Raw genomic sequence first — 12,699 nt, forward strand, 5'->3', positions numbered from 1 at the left:
CTTCCAGTAGCGTCTTTGTAGATTTTGGCTTTCTACCTCTCTTTTTTGGAGTCTTCCTCACCGTAGTGATAGTAGGTGACTGCTCTAATGACAAATGAATTGAGAGTCAAAATACCCTCTATCTGTGCTATTGCCATTTTGTTGAAAGCTTTTTGATTCTTGATCAGTCAAATTCATCACATCTACATCATTAAATTCATTCAAAATGTGGTCTTCTTCAGGTAGATTAGCCATCCTCATTTGAGATTCTACACAATCATTGATCTAGTAATAATCTAAAGGAAGCTCCAATTTATTTATATCATTCAAGTGATGGGCTACTTCAAGATTAGAAGATGCTAACAATATAGGTTGGATGAGAGCATTCATTTGACAATTGTCAAATGATTTTGGATATAAGGAATCAGATGTTCCTTCCTATACTTCATTGGGATCTAGGAGATTATCCACATTCACCAGTTGAGTCCCATTTGGACAATTAGATTGATTAATAGACATTTTATCATCTGGGTGAATAATTTCAATTATAGAAACTCCTTCCTCAATTGCAATTTCATGAATCAAATCAGCTGCAAAAGTTGTTGAGAGAGCTATGGCTATTTTAAAAATTTGATGCTGGGGGATCTTCTTACCTTTTAGATCACTGATAATGTGTGAAAAGTTAATAGGCTTGTTATGATAGGTTACATCATGCACTATCATGTCTAGTAGTAGATCAAGAATTTCATTAGGTTCTGAATCGTCTGAACCCATCAATAGTAATGCAGACTTAGAGCTTGTGCTCATATTTGTATCATTCCTCCAATAATGCTAAAAGAAGTACAGTAATTCCAGGACTTGAATTAAGAAATTAAAGTCATAAATGGGAACAAAATCTTTTTGTAAAGTAATTGGAAGCCACTGCCACTGGATTCTGTGAATATGCTTGGAAGATTTTTGCATTGGCCCATGCACATTTTAAGGGATCTGCAGAGTGATCACAACATATGTCTACAGTTGGAATTTGATCTTGCAAATAGCCTGATGTAAAGTGACCCAAAGTAGTCAAAAATGTGTCAACAATCTTTGGACTTTGAACCACGATGAGCTGATTCAAGGCACCCCACTTGGATTTGATCGTGACACCCATTGGTTTGGGCTTAGATAGGTTAAGTAACAAACAAACTCAAACATCTCTTTGAAGATTTTCATAGGGGATCAAATCATGCTTGATATAAATTCCAATCTGATTAGCTATAATTTTAACAATGTTGGGATCCCTGTACTCCAATGGTAAAGTAGGTAGGCAAATCCAAAATGGCATGAATTGGGGTAGTGCATCATTAGGTTTGAAATTTGGTGTCCATGAAATGGTGAATAAACCTTGCCCTTTACAAAACCAACCCTTATATTTATGCACAAAATCCCTAGATGCCTTTGAGTCAAATAAAACTATAAAATAATTGCACTATGAATCAATGAAAAAAACTTCCTTGACTCCCTGCTAGATAGATCTAGCCCAATCCAAAATAATGGATAATGGAAATAGGTTAGGGCCAAACATACCTATTAATGCAGTGTCTATAAGGAGATCAATATGCGCCTCGAGGTAATGATCTGGAAAGATTACAAATGGATATGAAGACTTCATGGGGGAAGCATTGATATGATCTAATCGAGATTCCTTCTTTCTCCATTCAAATCTGCGATCCTTGCCCAAACTACTATTTGGATAATATTGATCGTGCTCATGGCTATGTCAGTTTCCCTTAAAGGAAGCAAAATTACCTATAACCTTAGATCTGTGCCATGGCAACCTAGAAGAATCCAACCCTTGCTGCTTTGTTGGATTGTGTACTTGCATTTTCCTTCCAATGGGGATATTATTTGGAAAATTTAGAAACTTAGGTCTTGTAATAGCTGTGTTATTAGGAGATGAAATGAATGATGGTAGCCATTCTACAGGAATTGATTTGGACGAATGATGATCAGTTGGATCAGAAGGCAATGATTGGATGAAGAACCTGAAGCTTGGGAATCTTTGCAAATGTCAAAGATCTCTATCCTCTTAAATCGATTAAAATATGCATTTGATAGAGGTTGCTGGTGGAACCTATCCCCTCGATGATTCATCCAAGCCCATGAAAATCTACCTCCTCTATTGCTTCTGCTAAACCCATGCCCTCCTCTGCTAAGAAATCTTGCTCCCCGCATCTTGCTCCTCAGCTATCTGCATAAATTGTGTAACCCTAAAATTGAATTGAACAAAGTCCTCCTCTGTTACTATTCATTATACATGCTTTGACGAATATCTGCATCTCTGTGCCTGCTCCAGACTCCTTGTTGCAGCACATGCATTGAGATCTCATCCACTCCTAGCATGGGCCAGACTCTCCCCATAGGAAACTCAGATAACCGTGGAAAAATAAATCACAGATCGAGGAAAAGAGAAGCAACAAGAACCAAAAACAAACTGAAATAAACTAGACAATTCTCACGGCAGCTGATCTGCATCCAAGTTTCTCCAATACAAGGTTAAAACCTCTAAAACCCTAGATTGCTGCAATTACACCTTCCTAGCTCGAAACATGCCTCAGCATCGACACAATCAGCAGTGGTATAGCAGGGACAATCGCGTGCCAAGCCATGGTGAAACCCTAGTGTGCAACAAAATTCCTCATTGTCACTATCCCTCTTGATTTTGATTATAAATTTTAATTATCAATTTAAAAAAATAATTACAATTGTACTGTACCTAACTATAACTATAAGTATTAAGAAAGACAATTACATGTAATATTTAAAGAGACTTCAACAACGAATGGAAGTCAAGGTCTAAAGTCTTGTTAGACATTTCTCTTTCCTTTGAATAGTCTATTGTCACTCCTGTAGATAAGTCGGTCTATCCTAATTTTCTAGCACCGCTTTCTCTATCCACATTCACCCCTTTCCTAACAGATTGCATCATGAATGGTGGAATGCGACGACGAAGTACAGTGTGCGCACTATCTCTCACTGCCCCTTTCTCCCCATTTTCGGACATGACTGGAAACTTTTTATGTCTTGTGCGATATTTTTGCCTCCACAATGATATATATTTTGTTATCATATCATCACTTATATGACCAACATCTAAGTATTTATCCCTCCCCTTGTTAATTATTTTTAGTTGGACAACTGTTATTTCTGACCCGAAAATAGCAGTAGTATTTATGGGTAGCTTGGATAGCTGTTCGTCCTTATCTATGAATAGCAGTAGTATTTATGGGTGTTTTGGAAAACTATTTTTCCACTTGCCAAGAATTAGTAAATGGTTATTATTTACTAATTTTAGAGATTCCCTTTTGGACACCTTGTAACCAATTCTATTATTGGCTATCGAGTTGTCTTAATCTCAGCCATTGGTTTGATTTAATCTCAGTCGTTGGTTTACCAACAGTAGTATAAAAAAGGGTCATTGGGTCATTTGGATAAGAAGTTTTGGAGAAAAGTTTGCAGTGTTAGCAAACAGTCTTGCAGTGTTAGCAAGGGCGTAGTGTTAGTGTGGGGATAGCAGTGGGGAATATCAGCGGGAGAAATTAGGAAGTTGTCGAAGTTCTGCCAGTGACTATCAAGGAATTTTGTATCTCTTGATTTTTTGTAGTTTAATATAATTCCTCATCTGTAGAACTGGTTTTCCCTTAGGGGTTTTTCCAGGGATGATTTTTCCAAAAATATTGTGTTCATTGTGTTGCGCATTTCTTTTTGTATTTTATAAGTGAAGTTGTAGTTGTGTTATTTTTTGATATTAGCTAGGAATTTGTTTTCAGCGGTTTAATAATTGTTTGTGATAGGAAATTAATAATCAATGACTGCAATAGTTGATTTTTCACATGGTATCAGAGCATTGTTAAGGGTAGAAGAGTTTTTCCCTAGGAAAGAAATTTTGATCTCTTTAGATTTATTATTGCTTTAAACCCTTGAAATAGCTTCAGCTGGTTTGAGAGATCAGGATAGATTGGATGGTGCCTCAAATTTTGGTGTCTGGAAGGCCAGAATTTCTTTATTGTTAGAAGAGAATGGTATCAAGGATTATGCTACCAGTGGTGTACCTATACCAACAGATGCAACACAGCTTGCAGCATATAGGAAGGACGATGCCAAAGCGAGGAGGATTATCCTTGATGGTGTCAAGGATCATATTGTTCCACATATCTCGGAGCTAGATACATCAAAGAAGATGTGGGATGCCATTCTAAATCTGTACCAGAATGCTACCACCAACAGGAAGTTGATTCTCATAGAGAAGCTAAAGAATACTCGGATGAATTAGGGAGAAGACATCACAAGTTACCTCACCAGGCTCAGACTTCTCAAGGATGAGTTAACAGTTGTTGGAGATAGCCCTAGTGATGATGAGCTAGTGAGAATAGCCCTAAATGGGTTTACTAAAAAATGGAGTGTCTTTGTTCAAGTTGGCAGTGGATGAGATACTTTACCAGGTTGGGATCGACTATGGACCGATTTCACTCAGGAGGAGTTTAGACTAAGTCTTGTCAATGGGGCCAACAAGAGTCAGAAAAATGAGGTGGAACAAGAGAATGTTGCCCTAGCGGGTAAAGGGAAAGCAAAGAAGGGATCTAGCAAAGGATCAAATTCACAAAGTGAAAAGAAGAAGAAGGACCTTTCTAAGGTCAAGTGCTTTGGATGTCACGAGTTTGGCCACTATGTCAGTGATTTCCCAGAGAGGAAGAAGGGTAAGAAGCAGGTGGCAGCTTCAACAAGTGCAGAAGAACTCTCCAGTAGAATGGAAGATGAGGTTACACTCATAGATTGTATGGTTAGCTCAACCTCACAGTGTGTTTGGTATATAGATAGTGGGGCATCATTTCATATGACAGGAGTTAGAGAGTACTTCTCCAGTTACAAGGAGGAGGACACCAACATCCAGATTTCTATGGGAAACTTGTCCAAACTCAACCCTGTTGAGAAAGGGACTATTCAGTTTTAGAGGGAGAATGGAAAGATAATTCCACTTCATGATGTGTTATATGTGCCAGGCTTAGGTATGAATTTGATTTCTGTATCTGTTCTTCAGGATAGGGGGTATAATGTACTCTTTAGAGGGACACATGTGTTGATTAAGCACAAGGATTGGAAATCACCCATAACTATTGGAGTTAGGAATGGTCATCTTTATAGATTGCAGTTTGATACTCCTAAGGCACTTATGAGCAACAGTAATCCCAGAGATCATGGAGAGCTATGGCATAGGAGGATGGGCCATATTCATCATGGAGCACTTAGATTGCTTCGTGAGACCGTGACAGGTGTTCCAAAGGTGAGCACAGAGCATGACGATGTATGTAAGGGATGTGTCTTGGGGAAGTTTGTGAAAGAATCTTTTCCAAGGAGTGGCACCAGATCTAAGGGTGTTCTTGATCTAGTACATTCAGATGTTTGTGGACCAATGTCGACGAAATCTCTTAGAGGATATGAGTACTATGTTACTTTTATTGATGATTTCTCTAGAAAGACTTGGATATACTTCTTGAATACTAAGGATGAGGTTTTCAGTCGATTCCAAGAGTTCAAGGCTCTTGTGGAGAACTCGACATGAAAGAAGATAAAGGTTCTTCGGTCAGACAATGGAGGCGAGTATAAAGGAAATGTCTTCCAAGAGTTCTGCACCAGAGAAGGAATCAAGAGAGAATGGACTGTTCCTTACAATCCACAGTAGAATGGAGTTGCTGAGAGGAAGAACCGTTCTATATCGGAGGCAGCAAGAGCTATGCTACATGAATAGGACATGCCCCGTTACTTATGGGCAGAGGTATGTAATACAACAATCTACATTCAGAATAGAGTTCCACACAAGGTGCTAGGGAAGATGACACCAGAGGAGGCTTTCATAGGGAAGAAGTCAAATGTTAGTTACTTCAGGATATTCGAGAGTTTGGCATATTGTCATATTCCTGGAGATACACATACAAAGTTAGATCAGACTGCAGAGAGGGGGTACTTTGTTGGGTACAGTGAGACCTCAAAGGCATACATGATTTTCATTCCAGGGACTAAAAGAATTATTGTCAGACAGGATGTCAAGTTCATGGAGGACAAGGCATTCAAGAGATGCAGAGATTTGCCAGCAGATGATCAGAGCGAGCAGCCAACAGAAGCTCCAAGACCAAGTCAAGGGCAGCAAAGCTCAAGTACAATTACCAGTACAAGTGTAGACTCAGTTAGTGAAGATTCACAGAGTATGGAGCAACAAGTGCAACAAGAAATGCATCTAGAAGACTTAGAGGTTGACATTTCATCCTCTACAGTTGGCAGCAGGAACCATCTGGTTCCAGATACACAAAGGGATACTCAGGAGTTTGTGGGAGCTCCTAGGAAGAGTACTAGATAGCAAAGACAACCAGCCAAGTTCAATGACTATGTGGCATTAGTTAGTCAGTTGGTAGATAGTGAGCCTTCTAGCTATCAGGAAGCTGCAAAACATTAGGTATGGCGAGATGCTATGGTTGAGGAATATTTTTTAATAATGCAGAATGATGTGTGGGAGGTAGTACCTAGACCAACAGATAGGGCCATAGTTGGATCACACTGGATCTATAAGATAAAGCACAGTATAGATGGTAGCATCGAGAAATACAAGGCTAGGTTCATGGCAAAGGGGTTCTCTTAGAAGGAGGGAATAGACTATGAGGAGACATTTGCTCCAGTTGTCAGGTATACTTCTATACGAGCTGTAATCTCACTTGTAGAACAGATGGGATGGCAAATCCATCAAATGGATGTCAAGACAACATTCTTCAATGGTGAGTTGAAGGAGGAGGTATACATAGAACAACCAAAAGGCTTTGTAGCACACAGCAAAGAGACCCATGTGTGTAGATTGAAGAAAGCATTGTACGGACTCAAGCAGGCTCCTAGAGCGTGGTATGAGTACATTGATACATATTTGCAGAAAATGGGCTTTGTGAAGAGTGAAGCAGATGCTAACCTCTACTACTTGATGGTTAGGGGTGAGATTCTCATTCTTGTTCTTTATGTGGATGACCTATTTCTTACAGGTTCACTAGGGCTCATAGTGGACTGCAAGAGGAACCTTGCAGAAGAGTTTGAGATGAAGGATTTAGGACTTATGCACTACTTTCTAGGCATGGAAGTGTGGTAGACAGATGGGGAGATTTTCCTTGGGCAAGGGAAATATTGCATTGAAATCTTGAAGAAATTTGGGATGGAGGATTGCAAAGCCATGTCTACACCCATGATCACGAATTGGACGAAGCTAGATACATCTAAGGAGAAAGATGTAGATCCCACTTTATATAGACAGTTGATTGGTTCACTTATGTATTTGGCTAACACTAGGCCAGATATAGCATTTGCAGTAAACTCTCTTAGTCGGTTCATGGTTGAACCAAAGAGAATGCATTGGATAGTGGCTAAGCATGTGCTACGTTAGTTGCGTGGTACAGTCAAGTATGGGATCAGATATGTTCGAGGTGAAGATATCAGGTTGATAGGCTATACTGATGTAGATTGGGTAGGAAGTACAATGGAAAAAAGGAGCACTTCAGGGTGTTGTTTCAGCTTGGGATCAGGAGTTGTATATTGGTTCAGCAAGAAGCAAAAATCTGTGGCTCTAAGTTCAACAGAAGTAGAATACATAGCAGCTAGCATGGCGACATGTGAAGCTATATGGCTTCGAAAGTTGTTAGTAGCCTTGTTTGGTCAGAAGGTTGAGACTACTGTGATACATTGTGACAATCAAAGTTGCACCAAGTTGTCTGAGAATCCAGTGTTTCATGATAGGTGTAAACATATAGATATCAGATATCACTTCATCAGAGATTGTGTACAAAGGGGAGTTGTTTGACTACAATACATACCTATAGATGAGCAGGTAGCAGACATTCTGATGAAGGCTTTGGGAAAGGCCAAATTTATCTTCTTCAGAGATAAGATGGGTGTCTTGTAGAAAAGCTTCCTCGCTAAGAGGGAGTGTTAATTATTGTTAGTTGGACAGCTGTTCGTCCTTATCTATGAATAGCAGTAGTATTTATGGGTGGTTTGGACAGCTGTTTGTCCACTTGCCAAGAATTAGTAAATGGTTATTATTTACTAATTTTAGAGATTCCCTTTTGGACACCTTGCAACCAATTCTATTATTGGCTATCGAGTTGTCTTAATCTCAGCTGTTGGTTTGATTTAATCTCAGTCGTTGGTTTACCAATAGGAGTAGTATAAAAAGGAGTCATTGGGTCATTTGGATAAGAAGTTTTGGAGAAAAGTTTGCAGTGTTAGCAAGGGCCCAGTGTTAGCGTGGGGATAGCAGTGGGGAATATCAGCGGGAGAAATTAGGAGGTTGTCGAAGTTCTGCCAGTGAGTATCAAGGAATTTTGTATCTCTTGATTTGTTGAAGTTTAATATAATTCCTCATCTATAGAACTGGTTTTCCCTTAGGGGTTTTTCCAGGGACAATTTGTCCAAAAATATTGTGTTCATTGTGTTACGCATTTCTTTTTGTATTTTATAAGTGAAGTTGCAATTGTGTTATTTTTCGATATTAGCTGAAAATTTGTTTTCAGCAGTTTAATAATCATTTGTGATAGGAGATTAATAATTAGTGGCTGCAATAGTTGATTTTTCACACCCCTTTTATTCCACCTTTTCCCAAGCCTCTCAATTCAATTATTGATATTGATATTATAGTAGTGTGGTTCTCAATAATTAGCATGGAGGAAGAGTTGTTCAAGCATTTTAGGGTTGAGATTATTCGAACTTCTGTAGTGCAATTGCCTGTACCCACAAAAGATTGCACCCTCAGAGGCTCCAACATAGATCTCACTGTTCCTGCCATTAGTCCTGGCCACTTCTTTGTTCACAAAGCAGTGCAAGATAAGACATACCAAGAGTTGTCAAACTCTATTAAGATGGCATTCTCTTAGACATTGGTATTATTTTATCCAGTGGCCAGAAGATAATAAGCCATAATTGTGAGCCAGAGATAGAGTGCAGCTATCAAGAAGTGCCATTCATTGAAGCTGAATCAGACATTGCCATTAAGGATCTTTATTTTTCTCAGCCTAGTTTTAGTGCTGCCAAAATGACTCCTATGAGGCAGCCTCTCCAAGGAGAATCACGTCACTGTGCTCCTGTTATGGTTGTACAGGTTAGTTATGTGGGAGAATGGATTAATATACGATTGTGTTTTCGATAGCTATTGTTGATCTAATGGCTAATATTTTTTATAACTTTGTATCACTAGTTAGTGATGATGATGACTATCTAAAATGAAAATTGAGTGGAATGTATCTTTTAGTTATAAACAATCATCTGATGTCACAACAGATACCTTCATTTTGCATCACCATTTGTCTCGCTTCTTTTTTTGGCTATTTAGAGTACCTTCACAAAAAGTATGCTATTAGGGTGATGAACCTTGGTTATAAGAAGTTCCACTGTAGAAAATTGGATGTGATTTAAGGGCTTTAAATAGATTTTAAGAAGCGCATAAAAAATTGGATGTGATTTATGGGTTTCAATTGGAATTTTGGAGACATAGAGAAGTGGAAGTGATTTAAGGGCCTGTTTTACTACGGGAATAGGAATAGGGGAATAGGAATATGTATTCTGGAATAGAAAATAGGGCTACGTATTCCTATTCTCTGTTTGGTTCAGCCAATATTTCATAGGAATTTGTAGACCCCAAAATTTATGTTTTCTAAAATAAATAAAAGTGGAATAGGAATACATATTCCAATAACACCTATTTGGGTGGAATTGTTAAACCCTATTTTTGGGCCAAAATTGGAATATGTATTCCTATTTTACTTCGTATTCTAATTCCATTTTGGTGCATCCAAACAAGGAATTCAAAATTTTAAGAACTTACCTATGCCTATTCCGCTTGTATTCCCGTTGCCAAACAGGCCCTAAGGGTTTCAAGTAGAATTTTGAGAAGGGCAAGACACTCAATTACTAGATCCTCTCTCCTATAAGCTAACGTACAAAAAAGAATTTTATTACAAGTTGTTTTCTGAATTTGACTATGTTAAATGTATTTGCATTAACAAATCAAACTCTTTCATCTATTATTGATCAATAATAGAAAACAAAATCAAATCATGAATTGTAGAAATATGATTACTAGTTACTCGTGATGACTACCTAAAATTGAATGAAATGTATTCTTTAATTCTTACAACAATCAAGTATGTGATGTCAGATCAGTTGGATGATGACAAGCCTCCATTTTCCATGACAATTGGTCTTGCTTGTATTTTTGACTTTGACAAAAAGCATGTTATTGTGGACCCCAACCTTAGTTATAAGAATCAGATTCATCAAATAAGATGAGGTAGAAAATGTGATTAAGAGTTCGAAATAGAGTTTTGGGAAGGGGAAATTAGGCGCTCAATTACTACATCTTTTCTCCATAAAATAATGAAAAAAAATCCAATTACAAGTTATTTGCTGAATTTGATTATGTTAGATATATTTGCATTAACTGATCCAACTCTTTCATCTATTATAGATGAATAGTAGAAAATTAAATAAAATCCATCAAACAGTTTACGATAGATTGTATAAAATATACTTGCTGAAAAACTTAATTACTATTGTTATTGGTGAGCATATTAACCTAATTCATGGGTATGATTTCCTTTTAGGGGACGAGGATGAAGTGCGGGGGAATGGTAGTGGGGTGTTGCTTTGATCAGAGAATAGTAGATGTAATAAGCAGCAGCATTTTCTTTCAAGCATGGACTGAATCTGCACAAGATGTGCCGTTTTCAATGACTACGCCATGCTTTGAGCGCTCACTCTTCAATCCTTGCAACCCTCCCAACGGCGCTAATTCCATTGATAGCCATTACATGGCACTTCCTTTCTCTACCCATAACAAAGATGGAGGCAATTTCTTCTTACATTTGGAAACTCTTTGCTCGCGCGCAGGCTCTGAGTTGTTCTGAGAACACCAGAATTGGGATCCCAATAGACGGGAGTTCACATTTGAGTCTCCCTCAGTCCTACGCAGAGGAGATATTAGAGGAGCCATTGAACAAGATTGCAGGAATTGTAAGGAGCATTATAAGTGGTTCTGCAAACAATGAGTATTTCAAGTCCTTCGTTGATTGGGTTGAGGAGAAGAGTCCGGCAGCGATGTTGGCAAGAGTTTATGCGGAGAAAGGATCTGCTGTGGTGGTGTCATCGGGACTGAGGATTCCATTGAATCAATTTGATTTGGTTTGTAGGAGTCCAATGTGTTTTCAAGTGTGTATTTTCCATTCGGGGGAACAACGGGGTATGTGATGTTGCAGGTGAGCCCCATGGCAGATGGGAACATGGTTGTTTACATGCACATGGCCGGGAAGCTCTTGGATACCATTGAAACTTATCCTGACTTTTTGTTCGTTAGGGCCAACCAAATGAACTTCTGGTAGGATAAACAAGGAGGAATACTTGGTGTAACCTTTCATCTTTTCTCCATAGTGGAATACTTGATGGTAAAGCAATGTATTCGAAAGTCTTGTTTTGTACTACTGCTAAGGAAACTAATATAGTGACTTGATTCTAAGACTAGCTAATGGGAAATGCCATCATCGTAGAGTACTGATGAGGTTTTTTTCAATCTTTTGTCATCGACACATAATGTGTGACACACCCACTACGTAAGCCATCTTAGATTCTCTGCTGAGTAACTATCATTAAATTCTTAAATAACCTCTTCATTCAAGCTTATAGGTTAGTTTATTATTTCTTTATTATTATCATTTAAAGTAGTAAGTTAATGAAACTATTTAAAGTAGTTAGTTACTAAACTTCTATTAATGAAATAAAGGAAAAATAGGACTCCAAAAATATGATGGCTTACTATTAGTTTTTGTCAGTAATATAATATCTTAAAAAGAATGAGATATTTTGAGAGATAAGTAGTATCAACTTTAAATAAAATATGTAAATATATAAAAGTGAGAGTCAGTTGTAAATTTTTTGAAAAGAAAATAAATAAAATTGTTGAGCAATAAGATAAGCATTAGCGTGAGGGAAGTCGCCTATATTATACTTATCTAATATATCAATGAACATGTCATTAATATGCTTACAAATAAAAGGAGTACCGTTTATTTTTTGAACATTGGTAATGAACTATTCTATGCAAATAAAGGAAATAGTTTATTCAAGATGAACCACCATGTTCATGGGATGGGGTAGAAGGTAACCAAGAGATATAGTACCACCTATAAGAAGCATGGTCATAAGAAACTTGAGATTAGACCATGGAATTTCTTATATTAAATTGATTATAAAAATGCATACACCTAAGAGCTTGAAAGAGAACAAAATTGCACCTAGATTTATTTAGAACAATTTTAATAACAAAACATTGTTACAATATAGCAAATAGGGAACAAATAAGTTTTGAATTCAACAATTAAAATAATTGTCTATTATCAAACTCAATACATTGAACATGTTAGCCCTGTAGGGTGGGAGGCCCTATCTACCTATCTGCCTATATAATTTTAGGTGTTCAATATATCCTATGGAAGTCTAGTCCCACACAACAAAATATTTGTTGAACTTTACAATTGTTATGTTTTGGTTGATAATCATACTTGAAATTTGTTGAATGAAGCAAATAAAACATAAACATTTTTAATATTATTTTCACCCTCACGAAATATAACAAAATAATAACTTACAAAATTTCTCTTATATGAA

The 12,699-nt window shown here is 37.5% G+C and overlaps 1 pseudogene; it reads left to right on the plus strand.

The window, feature by feature from the left end:
* The first annotated feature begins 8,705 nt into the window (after window positions 1-8,705).
* LOC149556114 (coniferyl alcohol acyltransferase-like) lies at window positions 8,706-11,417 on the plus strand (annotated as a pseudogene).
* The last annotated feature ends 1,282 nt before the right edge of the window (window positions 11,418-12,699 follow it).

The sequence above is a fragment of the Cupressus sempervirens genome, chromosome 5 (assembly GCF_028749045.1).
Source record: "Cupressus sempervirens isolate cs-2001-9-10 chromosome 5, ASM2874904v1, whole genome shotgun sequence".
Taxonomy (NCBI): Eukaryota; Viridiplantae; Streptophyta; class Pinopsida; order Cupressales; family Cupressaceae; genus Cupressus; species Cupressus sempervirens.